Below are 14,251 nucleotides of genomic sequence, written 5' to 3'. Positions count from 1 at the left end.
GCACACAAGTATTTAGTAAAATGAAAAATATAGATGTAGATGTATAGATGTTTTCCCCCCAAAATAGTGTCAAGAAAGATATGCTTGAATCTTAATAATACCAATTTTAATGAATTCCTTGAGTCCAAATTGTATGGAAATTGTGTTAATTAGTTGTATACTTCCAATATTTGCTCTGTTTCCCTTTTTGGGTTAGGTAGGATAAGTGTTAACATGGGGTTAAAAAATTAACCAGTGGGACATTATTTCAGTCTGGTACATCATGGCAGAATCTTAAAAAACACACTTCAAGGATTAAGAAAATGTAGTTAGATAAGAGAAAGTATTTAGTAAAAACTGAAATATATGTGATCATTTCGGCTCAGTTTTTTAGGTGCTGTTTTTGTCCTGTAGCCTAATAAGAGTCAAAATGTGCTTGAATCTTAATAATAACCATTCCAATTCCTTGGGTTTTATTTGTCTCTGGTTGTCCTTCAAAAGTTGTGGTCTTTTCTATTTCTTCAGGTTTGGGTTCAGGATATGTGTAATAAAGGGTTATTATTATTTATATTATATTATTATAGTATTATTTCACCCTGATACCTGGCAGAATCTTAAAATACACACTTCAAGGATGAAGAAAAACCAAGTGACGGAAAAATCCACCCTATGCGCGTGGACCCACTTAGGTTATGGCTTGAATGGCTCAGTTTCCTGGGCAACCAAGGGTTGGGGTATCGAGGTTAACCTGCTATCTAATATTGTTGACATACCAGAAGGAGCCCATCAGACCAAAACAATGTTGCAGGCCGCTCGTGAGGCACTGACACTTTTTAACCCATATTAACACATAGAAATGAAAAATGGTACACTTTAAATCCATAAGAAAATGGTACAAAATCAGATCTATCAAGTGTAGTCACTAATTAAAAGGGCAGAGTGACAAATGTTGTAAAACTACTGGTTACCAAATACTCAACTTCAGATCTTCAATCTGACCAGGATTCAATGGGTTTCCCACATGTAAGTTGAGAACACTATCCATTCTGCTACCACTACTACAGATACTACACTGTGCATTTAGGAAGACGTAGGGCCTATACAGTAATGTTCTAATCAATGTGGAAAGCAAAACATCGGACATAATCAGTTTGTCATGTTGTTGTATTTGATGGGGAGGGTTAGGGGTGTCAAGATGTAATTTCACGATACGATACATGATGTTGGGCATATGATATCGATATGATACATTATTAATGTTCTTTTCTCATGTATCATCAACATTGGCCATCATCTAAAAATAACTTTATAAAGCACTTTAAAAAACAATTACAAAGTGCTTTGTACACACAAATAAATACATTTGTGCAAGCTTAAGGGAGAAGTGAAGTTCTCACTAACTATAAACCCATTGTTTCAGAGGACAGATATAGGCTACACTAATATAACACATATAATATAACACTGCATAACTATAAATTCCACAAACCTCATATTTTTGTCATCTGGACTTTACCAACCAAGTGCAGCCTAGTTATTTCCAACAGCTCCAAAAAAATCTATAATACCAGATACAGTATAATACTGTGTAAACAATCTTAGATTCGATGTAGGCCTATCTGAGAGTGCAGAGGCATAATTGCTTTGAAAAAAGATATTTTTTAATCAAAAAAATAATTAAAAATATATTACGATACAGTATGACATCATGACAATACCTATCGTCACATTTTAATGTCACGATAGGCTATATCGTGGGACAATATATCGTGACACTCCTAGGCGAGGAGGGTTAATCTTTTTTTTAATCACTTGGGGAGGGTCATTGATTTTTTTTTTGTCAAGGGAGGGTCATGGCATTTTAGATCAGGGCACATACATTTTCTCCAGGGATACCCTTCTTTAAAAATCGACCTGTCCCTTACTTAGTTAAAGAGGCACTATGTAACAGTTTTTCATGAATAAAATGTAATGTCCAATCTGTATGGTAGAGTATGTTAATTCAATACACCTTATACAATTGCGGTGGTTGTATTTTGTCTCCCTGCTCTTCTGTTGAGACATTTAGATCCTGTCAAAAGTCATGTCTAACCTAGACACAGGATCTGACACGAATTTTGACCTGAAGGCAGTGGCGTAGACACACCTTTTTCCGCATGGGTTTTCAGATCAAAAGGGCCCCCCAGACCGTTTTGTCAACGGGGGGGACGTGTTTCACTGTTTTAGCGCTCCGCCTCCTTCAGCAGCCACTGCTTCTAAACTTTCACACCCGTTTGGTGCAAAGAGGAGCTAAGAAAAAAAAAACAGGGGGGGAGGTGAAATCCCACGTATGGGTTCTCATAACCCAGCAATCCTATGTAAACTACGCCATAAAGCCAGGGTAGAAGAGTAAAGTTACATAGTGCAGCTTTAATGAAGCACGGCGAGAGTTGTTTGGACAGAAGAACAAAACGATGGTACACATTCCACACACCCATTCATCCACGTTCGCGTGCAGCCGCACGTCACAATTCAATTCATTTGTTTTTATTGGCATGAGAAAACGTCACTTCAAACACTTGTACATACGTTTGTCATTTTTGAATACCTACTGTACTAGGGACACGTGATGTAAGTATTGGCAGACAAGTCTATTCCCAAATCCACTCTTCCCTTCTCTCACTTCAATGGATGACCATATTGTCTCAGTCGGGTGGGAAACCTCTATTATGTCCAAAACTGTTACTTTTCAGGATTCAAATTCAAAAGTAGCAAAAGTAGTAGATCTACAAGCTCAAAACGCGCCACTTCGCGCCAAGTTTCAAGCTTGCAGATCTGCTACTATTGATACTTTTGTGTGACGCTGTGGTGATCAAGTAGGGCGTTAATTTACGAAACACAAAGTTAGAATATGGAGATAAGAGGTTTCTGACCGACAGCAACAATATGGGCAGGCTCCTCCTCCGCTGGGGACACTGTTAAAAATGTTCTCTTCTTCATTTGCACCCCCAGAGAGAGGAGTGTCCGATGCTACCATCACCTTATTGAACCTTCTATATAACAGCTGGAAGTTAGCAAGAAACATGCTAGGCTGCTTTTTGTTGACTTCTCCTCAGCCTTTAACACCATTCAGCCACATATCATATGCTAGTTGAAAAATGTGTTAACAACTTTGGCTTAGACTCAGGTATTATTGGTTGGGTTCTTGATTTCCTCACAAATAGAACCCAGAGGGTAAGAGTGAATGGGAAATTGTCTGGTGAACTAACATCATCCATCAGTTCACCACAAGGTTGTGTTCTTTCCCCACTCTTGTATATCCTGTATACTAATGATTGTAGAAGTCAACATGCCAGCAGACACATTGTCACATTTGCAGATGATTCTGTGACTGTGATTGTTAGTCTTCTGAGTGATAGCGAGGCCAGCCATGGCCCAGTTGTAGATGACTTTGTTTCCTGGTGTGAAGAGGCATTAAGTTCATGTCGCAAAGACTAAAGACATATGTGCATTGATTTTAGACGATCTCCACCAGCTCCTCAGAGTAGTGTCATAAATGGCCAGACAGTGGATTTGGTAACCACTTATAAATATCTCGGTTCCATTATGGACAATCGTCTGAAATTTGATTTGAATACTTAAATGATGTGTAAGAAAGATCAGCAGCGCCTCTTCTGTTTAAGGAAGCTAGTCAAATTTCAGGTGGATATGACATTGATGATTTAGTTCTACAGGGCTTATCATAGTCAGTTATTTCCTTTGCTGTCATTTGTTGATATGGAAACCTTGGCGTTCAGACAGAAAAGGGTTTGTTAGGCGGGGCTAGCAAGAGAAATGGGTGCACGTGGGGGTACAATTTAGCTGTCTGAGTCATATATGACAAGCAGGTGCTTAAGAGAGCGTCATCAATTAGAGCGGACAGCTCTCATCCCCTAAATTCTTGCCTTATGGCCAACGGTTAGAGGCACCTGCAACTAGAAACAATAGGTACAAATTCTCATTTATGCCTACTTCCATTCGTGCCATCAATGATGGAAGCAGGAGGTAGCTGTTGTTCAGTTTCAGGGGACAGTTGACAGGCCCATCTCCATCTAGGAGGATGGTAACGGTGAGCTGATGTGTTTTTACCAGGTTGCTTGCAGCCTGGCCTAGGAAGAGACTGATCAACTACTAAACACTTTTCATCATTGGCTGTCCTTCAATCATTTAAGCCAATGGGGAGACTTCCCCATACTCTGAACGACGGGCGTCCTCCCATGCTATGGGATCATAGCCCAGAACAAAAAAAGTGTGGTCGTCGCCACCAAACAAACGATATATTTAAAAAAAAGTGTGGTTGTCGCCACCAAACAAACTATTAAAAAAAACTGTGTGGTCGTCGTCACCACCAAACAAACTATTGACTTGACTCCTCATACACACACACACACACACACACACACACACACACACACACAGCGGAGCCTCCAACAGCGATTTGTTAATCCGCAAGCGAAAGGGTACAGGACCACCATGTCTCTTCTAAATAAAGAATTCAATCAATCAATCAATCCTTACTTGTGACCTATGTTAAATACACAGACACTGTACAACATGATATCCTAAACTGACTTGCTGACATTTACAATAGAAAAGAGTCGTCAACATGGACACACACGTCCATATTGTCACTGTCGGGTGGAAATCCGTGTTGACGACTCTTTTCCTTTGTAAATGTCAGCATGTCAGTTTAGGATATGATGTTGTACAGTGTCTGTGTATTTAACATAAGTCACATACGTCAAGGGCCTTGACGTATGTTTGTGGTAAGGACTTGTACGTCGACAGTGTCTGTGTATTTAAGGAAATGGCCATGACGTAGGTTTGTAGTAAGTACTTAATAATAATAATACATCCAATTAATATAGAGCTTTTCTCTGTACTCAATGTCGCTTTACAAAAACAGAACAAAGAAAAAACTTTATGAAGAGAAAAGCTAGTTAAAAAGCTAAAAACCTGTCCTTAACACAGGTTCGTAGTCAGGACTTGTGTGTTGTATGCAGTGGTGTAAAGTAACTAAATACATTTACTCAAGTACTGTACTTAGTATATTGTTGAGATATTTTTACTTTACGGGAGTATTTCCAATTTTCAGTACTTTTACTTCTATTCCACTACATCTCAGAGGCAAATATTGCACTTTTACTTGACTACAATTATTTGAAAACTTTAGTTACTAGTTACTTTGTAGATTTGGATTATTATTACAAAACACACATTAACCACTTCAGCCCTATATACATTTCGGCCATTTGAAAATAGCCGATCTACAAGCTCACAATACGTCGCATTTTCAAAGGATTTTTAGACATTTGCAAACTTGACATAATGAGTACTTTTGGTACTTTAAGTACATTTTGATGCCAATACTTTTGTACTTTTACTCAAATACATTTTGAATTCCGGACATCTACTTGTAACCATCTACATTGCAGTATTGATACTTTTACTTAAGTATAAAATGTGAGTACTTTTTCCACCACTGGTTGTACGTAAGTACTAAGTAGCCTTGGGAACTGTTGGTTTGCGAGCCATATGTGGCCCATAGGGCAGGATGTTCAAGGCGGCTTGATGCACAAGTACATCCGCAGCCATGATGTACAAGAATACAAGAACGCTCGCCCTAAAACACGTTCGCCCGGGTCAAATCCGGCGACCTCGGAACTGTCGCCTCCAGGTATTCCTAAACGTAACCGCAGTAAAACTATGCCTAAACCTAGCAGAACCTGCGATCGCGATCTACCTAATGATTACACATGACTCCAGAGATGATGCGCACCGATTTGTGTGACTTCTGGACAAAATCTGTTGGATTAGAAGCAAAAGGTGTATTTCGAAGAAAAGGAAAAATGGAAAATGTCAGGCACGATGGTAAGAGCTGATATGAGGAGTTGCGTCATGATCCTAGGAATCCAGGTGGGGGAGGGTGGGGGGGCTGGAAGAGATAATGATGTGTATTCAAGCAACATAATTTGGCTTTTGACATAACCCTGGCTGACAGACTTATCTCTATACCACCGGACTCACTCCCTCTGACCACTCTGGTGCGTTGTCCAAATAAACCGTTCATTAAATCAAAAACAAGGAGGGTCGCACTTCAGAATTAAAAGTAATTTTTTTGTTTTATTTTTTCCATTATGCCTCAAGAAAGATGACGGATGTTTGTTTTTTTTAGCTCCCCAGCCGTCATCAGTATTCAATCTAATGGTGTTTGCTCCATGTTTAAAGATAGAAAGTAACAAGACCAGGCAATCAATCACCGTTTATGAAAGGGATGACGGGACAGCCCCCAAGCTGACAGGACTGGTTCAGACTTCAGAGGGAGGTCCGTCCTGTACATACCTGTACATTACCAAACACCGTCACGTGTCAAAGTGTAACATGTAACCATGTGTGTGAAACTGTTAATCAGGGAGGGGCATAATTTGGGGTTCCAGGGGATGGCAATTGCCACCCCCTAGCTTTCGCATTTAACCTAAACAAATGCAGGTCTTTTTTATTATTAATATTTCATCCACCTCAGATTTTAGATCAGCACTTCAGACACTTTTTTTTCTCTTTCTGCAGCCATATACATTCATTAATTACTTTAAAACTGGCCTCCCTATTTTGGGCATGTCATTACAGGTGAAACGTTAAAAAAAAAAGTCTTCTTTTTCTGCTCTTACCAGATCTAAGCTCACAACGCATCGCACTGTTGCGTTGTGAGCTTGTAGATCTGGTATTTCTTGCTTTTAAAGTGGTCACGTTTTTGCCACCCTCTAGGGTTTTCTTTAAGTGAAATTATTACTCTGCTGTACATCATGTCACGTGACAAACGGTCAATAACCATACATTTTACAGCTAGTGCTGCCTAAGTCTGAGTTCAAGAGTTCAATGTCACTCATAGATAGACACATAGACAGTACAAGTGAATGCACTGTGAAAAGCCTAGCTTGGGGGGGTGCTCCATAACACACAAATAAAGGATAGCAAACAACAAGAATAACGCTAAAAATGACTAATAAAGGTTAAAGATTAAAAACTGGTTAAAATCTAAAGCAGTATACTCAAGGCAATAACACACCGCTAGATACTGCTATTGAGTCACTTTTGCTCATTTAGTAGTTATTATAGCCTGGGGGAAGATGTTGTTTCTCAGTCTGCTCGTGCCTCCCTTTAGTCTTGCCACGAGCCAGACTGTTCCCTCCCACAATTTTCAAATGCTTCCGCCATACGCCTGGAGCACGGATAAAGCGGTTGTGACGCCGGATATGACGCCTCCTCCCCACTTCCGTTTCGTCTTTACAGTCGTGCAAATTTGGCCTAATATACCGGTAAATCTAAATAATTGAAGCCTATATAGCTTGCTGCTTAACAGAAATTGATTATTTATTTATTTTCGTGAACGGATGACAGCTTCCTTTCTCGGCTTTCGGGATGTGTAGTTCCAGACTCTATGTAGCATTCGGAGATTGTGGAATAGTTGTCTGCATGGCCACGTAAAACTACTCGTGCCTGTTCCGAGAAGCCTGTACCCTTCCCTCAATAACAATAGGGTGAACAGCGTATCGGAGTACATGGTGCAGTACATACAGTATTATAGTACTTGGAGGTCAGTGTATGATGCCAGGACTATGACGTGACTCAATCATATTGATGACATCAGGAATCTCCATATTGGAATATGCGGATTCATAGATATTTTGGGAGAAAAGCTGTCCGACCGACTTCACACCCTCAGGTCCTCTGCGATACACGTGCCAATTAAGTTTGAAGTGGATCGGTCGAATGGTTCTCAGGATTTGCGAAGGACAGATGCACGCAGACATTCCCTCGCATAATAGACAGGACAACACCTTGAACAATTTGATAATTGTCACTACCAAACTTTTCCTATGGTAATTTACCAAACTTTTCCTATGGTATTTTTTTATGTAAAATCTATTTCTGCTTCATATATTGTTGTTTTGTGCACATTTCATGAAAATATGTACATATTTGAATACGTTAGCAGAAATAACATGTAGAGATCATCCAACTTTTGTTTTTGTGGTACAGCTTTTGTTTTTGTGGTAAGTTAATGAATATTTTATCACAGGTGTATGGATACTTGTAGCCATTGAGCATGTTTATGGTTGTACATTAGCTTAAATTATGCATATATAACGAGTCAAAGCAAACCCCAACCCTAACCCAAGTTTCAGTGTTATTCCAGGTTCTTCTTTTTATAAATATTATTGTTCCTGTACAACTGATCATCACAGGGGCAGTAAATATCTATTTCCGTCTTTACCAAATCAAAATGTATGCAAATGCATTGTCTATAAACATTTTGTAAAGAAACAATCGCACTCCGAAAACTCCTTTCACTTCATCTAATTGTTCCTGCACCATGCCACAGCACGTTGCAGGTCATGTTGCAGGTGACCTGCAATGCGATCTGCTACAGACAGAAGACCTATGTAGGCATAATTCATCGACGGATTTGTTTTATGTGGCAAATACTAAAAGGTGGAAAGTTGCATTGCACTGATTGTAATGGACACTTTAGTTGTTTTTGGGCGGGATACGGTGTAGGACAATGTAACTTGTTGTGTTGTTGTTTTTATGCATAGTGCAGGATAGTTGTATATAGGTATACTATTGTATATTGTTGTGCCGTATTGACGGTGCTTCTTATAGTTCTTCTTGCCTTTGTATTGCTGTATACGACAGTATGCTACTTTACTTACTCTGTACCTGTAACTCTGTAACTCTTAACTGCTGTGCTGCCTCTCTGGGCGACTGAAGTTCCCCCCCGGGATCAATAAAGGTATCTATCTATCTATCTTATCTATCTAAGTTGAAAATTAGGATCAATAGGTTCAAAAGTCCATAGGTTCTGGATTTGTAGTGCGCCCCCCATTCAGTTATTACACTGGCCTGGGGCGCAGTCCGAATAGAGAGAAAAGAGAGAGACAAGGGAGAAACAAAGGACAAGACAAAGAATGACAAGGAATGAGCACAGAAGTAGCATTAGACGGGCAGATAATGCATCACACCACTTCTGGGGGGCATGGCTGAGGAATGGAAATGTACTGGAATTGTAAAAAAGTGTTGCCCAACCATAATGGTGTACGAGGAATGTAATTTGACCCCTTTTCTGTCAACATTATTCAAGTGACATTGTAACCTCCAGAATGCTCTGTTGCTGCAAAAGAGAGTATACAAGTTTAAGTTACTGCATCATTATATTTTTAAGGAACAATGAAAATGATCCCAAAACTCCTTTAGGCCTATAACAAATTATAGCTGTGGCTTGTAGGTTATACTGAACCTTTGTTTGTGTTTGTGTCAGAATGGGGGGATGGGGGGGGGGGGGTTGAGTTAAGTGACCTTGAATGTGACATGGACTGGTCTGAGTATTTCAGAAACTGATGATCTGGGATTTTCATGCAGGACCATTTCTAGGTTTTACAGAGAATGGTGCGAAAAATAAGAAATATCCATTGAGCAGCAGTTCTGTGGGCGAAAATGCCTTGTTGGTGCCAGAGGTCAGAAGAGAATATATGGCCAGACTGGTTGGAGCAGGCAACAGTAAACTCCAATAACCACTCATTACAACCAAGGTATGCAGAAGAGCATCTCTGAAAGCACAACAGGTACCACTCCTGTCAGCTAAGAACAGGAAACTGATGGTACAATTCGCAGAGGCACAAAAGAAGATTGGAAAACTCTTGCCTGGTCTAGATGAGCAGGCCTGAAATGTCATCAGTGGTGGAAAAAGTACTCAAATGTTTTACTTAAGTATAAGTATCAATACTGCAATGTAAAAGTACTCTGTTACAAGTAAAAGTCCGGAATTCAAAATTTACTTGAGTAAAAGTACAAAAGTATTGGTATCAAAATGTACTGAAAGTACTAAAATGTTTGAAAATAGCAGATCGAATAGTCGCGATGCGACGCGTTGTGAGCTTGTAGATCGGCCTGTGAGCAATTAGCGGTTAAGAGTCTTGCTCAGGGACAAATTTCATCGACACAATTAGGGGTTAAGAGTCTTGCTCAGGGACAAATTTCATCGACACATTTGCTGGCATCGTCTCTCTCTCTCTCTCTCTCTCTCTCTCTCTCTCTCTCTCTCTCTCTCTCTCTCTCTCTCTCTCTCTCTCTCTCTCTCTCTCTCTCTCTCTCTCTCTCTCTCTCTCTCTCTCTCTCTCTCTCTCTCTCTCTCTCTCTCATATATACTAACCAAACTAAAATCCAAGTGGGTTGTAATTAGCCTCGTAAACCACCCCCCCTCCGGAAATCGCATTTGATTTCCGGAGGGGGGGGGAAAGCAAAGTTTGTTGTTTACCCAGGGTGTTGGACTAAGTTAACACTTATTTACAGCCAGGCCCTGCATGGAAGCCTTGCTCAAGGGCTATTCAGCGGTGATTCATGATTGATGTGATGAATTGGGGAATCGAACTAGGGACCTTCCGGTATCAAGGCCGCCCCTCTAACCACTAGGCCACCGCTGCCACCGCTGCCACCGCTGGGGGGTGGTTTACGAGGCTAGGTTGCAATTAGATTAGAGTTGTTGTGATCTCCCGGTAGATGTTTTTATGTAAAACTACTGTAGGTTAATGATGGCTCATTAAGTGCCTGTATGTGCATTTTTCACTTCAAAGATAATCAGCTGAAATTAACGGCAGCTGTAAACGTTTCTGTCTAGGTGGCGCATGCGTGTGAAAACCTTTTTTATGATAGCATGTTTTTGTTGCACTTACAATGCCTGAACTTATGCTGCAAAATAAATCTGCCCAAGAGGGACAAAGAAAGTTGTAATTATTATTGTATAACCGGTAACATTGTCTCAATTAGTGTGTGTGTGTGTGTGTGTGTGTGTGTGTGTGTGTGTGTGTGTGTGTGTGTGTGTGTGTGTGTGTGTGTGTGTGTGTGTGTGTGTGTGTGTGTGTGTCCAACTTAAAGTTTTCTGTTATATAGGATTTTCCATCCTGAATATTATTATTGTATTTAGGCAATAATGCAGCTGAAATTAAAAGTTCAGAGGCATTATATAGCCTTTTGTTAGTCTACTGTAGGTATTTGTTTTAATTTCTTGAATTAATATGTCTTTAGTTTGCAAACATTTACCTGAAGCAAAAACTGTATTCTGCAATTCATTTTACTTATCGTGAGTCATATCGTTATCAATGTTTTCAACGTCGTTATCGAATATTGCATGCTTTCCTATCGTGCCACACACACACACACACACACACACACACACACACACACACACACACACACACACACACACACACACACACACACACACACACACACACACACACACACACACACACACACACACACACACACACACACACACACACACACACACACACACACACACACACACACACACACACTATGGCCTGGTACTCCATATATGGGGATTTGCTGTTTCGGGCGTTTCTTGACATACGCTGGTGACACACACGCACGCAGAGATTTTGCACATCTATTGTAGGATGTCATTATAGACACATTTTATAAACTTTTCTAAAATAGCTTATATCTATAAGCTCATAACGTATTGCATCTGCGACAAACACATTTGCATGGCCCAAGGCATGATACACGCCATTGTACCATGTACCACTAAGAGACAAATGAAAACAATTGTCTCTTCAGGAGCTATTGAACCCTATAGGTTGAGGACACAAGCTACTTGACACCAATAAGGAGGATAGCCTACATTTCCCAAAGATAATTTGGTTAGGATAGAATAGGCTATCACTTTATTATTCCCCAGGGCAGAAAATCAAGCTCTTGCAGCAGCAATGAAAAAGATAAAAAGAAAAGTGCTTAACAATAAACTAAATACAGCAATAAACCATACAATAGCTGCGGTAATAAATTATACACACTAGCATACTGTCAGGGACCAGAGTTGGTCGGCAAGAGAGACACGAGGACACGTGTGTAGTTTCTTTAAAATGTATTCTTTTGTCCCAAAAACAAACGTGGTCAAACAGAACTGAACTTCACATGCAGGTTGCAGGTTGAGAAAACTCTCAGCTCTGAACTCAACAAGATCTGCATCTGGCTCTCCGACAACAAACTATCATTACACCTGGGTAAAACTGAATCCATCCTCTTTGGGTCCAGTCCTAACCTTAGCAAGGCTGAGAGCTTTACGATCAAAGTGGGTGATGATGTTATCACAAGAAAGGAGGAAATTACCTACCTGGGTTCCATCTTGGAGGCAAACCTCTCCGGTAACAAAAACGCGAAAGACTGATCAAAAAGGTTAACCAAAGAACACGCTTTTTGCATAGGATTGGCCGTCTAGTCAGTAAGAATACTCTGAAGATTCTTGCAGGGGCCCTCATACAAGGTTATTATGATTATGCATGCACTTCATGGTATCACAACACCTCCAAGGCCTTAAAAACAAGGCTCCAAACATCCCAAAACAAACTAGTAAGGCTACTTCTTGGCCTCATCACAAAACCCATCTAACCCCTGCTCATTTTGCTAGGATTGGATGGCTTAGGGTTGAGGACAGAGTACAGCAACTTGCTATGGGCCTGGTCTTCAAGATACACCACCACATTGGGATCCCCCTGTATTTGTCTAAATACTTCCTAAATGTTAATGAAGTCCACGATCATAACACCAGAGGCAGCTCCACAAATCATGTTCAACCCAGATTTGGCTCAACAAAGGGAATGAACTCGTTCTCATGCTATTCATCAAAAATGCGGAATGCCCTACCAAAAGGAGTAAAGGAGTGTAAAACCCTACTCACTTTCAAAACTGCCCTAAAGATACACCTTCAGGAGGCTGCAATTCAAAAATGGCCCCTGTCTAAGTCTTAACCTAACCCCCCTACCCCCCCTACCCCCCCCCCCCCCATTTCTTTTTCTTCTCTTGTAATTTTTTTTTTCACTCTTCATACCAGTAACCTGTAAGCTGATTGTATGACATTCTATATAGTAGTGTACTAGTGTGTATATCTGTCTGTCTCTTATATGTCATCATGATTTGTGTGCATGGGGATCTCATCTTACAACAAGCTCAGTGCTTAATGAGTCTCCCAGTTTAGTAGACCTTGTATTGTGAATTCGTACTTCCATGTACTGATGTTCTCATGTCTTACTAAATAAAGTACATCAATCAATCAATCAACATCAAGACTGACCTAACCAAAATGAGACATAAGGGGAACATATAAAGTGGGTGATCAAGCCACTCTTAACACAAAGCGGAAGACAAATAAATATTGTAAGTCGCTTTGGATAAATGCTAAATGACTGTAATGTAATGTAATGTAAAATGAATAACATTTAAACAGACTACAAATAACTACAACATAATTCACATACAGCACTAACTCATTAAAAAATAAATTGCATACAACTGAAATATCTAAATACATTTCTTCACAATTGTAATAATAAATTCAAACTCATAATAAACCCCTGCCCCTCCCCATATGCACAGGGGACATGGTGCAGTCCAATTACTCAATCAGTTCCTCATAAGCACCTCTGAAGCAGCTGGTCCTTTCTTTGGCCAGCCTTCTAACTCCAGCACTCATCCAAACTGATAAACTCAACAAAAACTAAATAAACTTAAATACAAATTAAATAAATTAGAAAACTAAAATACAGATAAAACTACTTGGCCTTGACAAAATATAACTTAATGGATGTACACTCCAGTCCATAACTTTACCACCAAACTTGCAATAAACAGTGTGTCATTTAACCAGTTGTGTGTAGTTCTTTATGTTTGCAGAATGTAGCTTGCTGAAATGTTTTACCAACTTTGTGTAGCTGCTGGTGTGGCCATCACATGTGGCCATAGGCGATTTTTGCCTCTGCCACCAGGGGAGGCAAAGACAATATATGAACATATATGTTTTTATATATGCAACATATATGTTTATCGTATATGTGACATATACGAAATTGGCCGCCTGCATATATGTCTCTATATATGTACATAATATATATCCATATATATATATATATATATATATATATATATATATATATGTGGCATATATGTGGACATAGAAGAGACACATTTCCTATATATCCACATACTGTATATGCACATATATGAACCTGAATATGGCATATATGCAGCATATATTCTGCATATACTTGCCATATATTGGCAAAAAAAATAAAAAGGCACAAAAAAAATTGTCAGGCCACCAGGGGGGGGGGGGCAAGTGCCCCCCATGCCCCCCTAAAAATCGCCTATGCATGTGGCCATCACACATACGCAAACA

The sequence above is a fragment of the Gymnoscopelus braueri genome (assembly GCF_963280865.1).
Source record: "Gymnoscopelus braueri genome assembly, chromosome: 10".
Taxonomy (NCBI): domain Eukaryota; kingdom Metazoa; phylum Chordata; class Actinopteri; order Myctophiformes; family Myctophidae; genus Gymnoscopelus; species Gymnoscopelus braueri.
Note: the sequence above shows the minus strand (reverse complement) of the source record.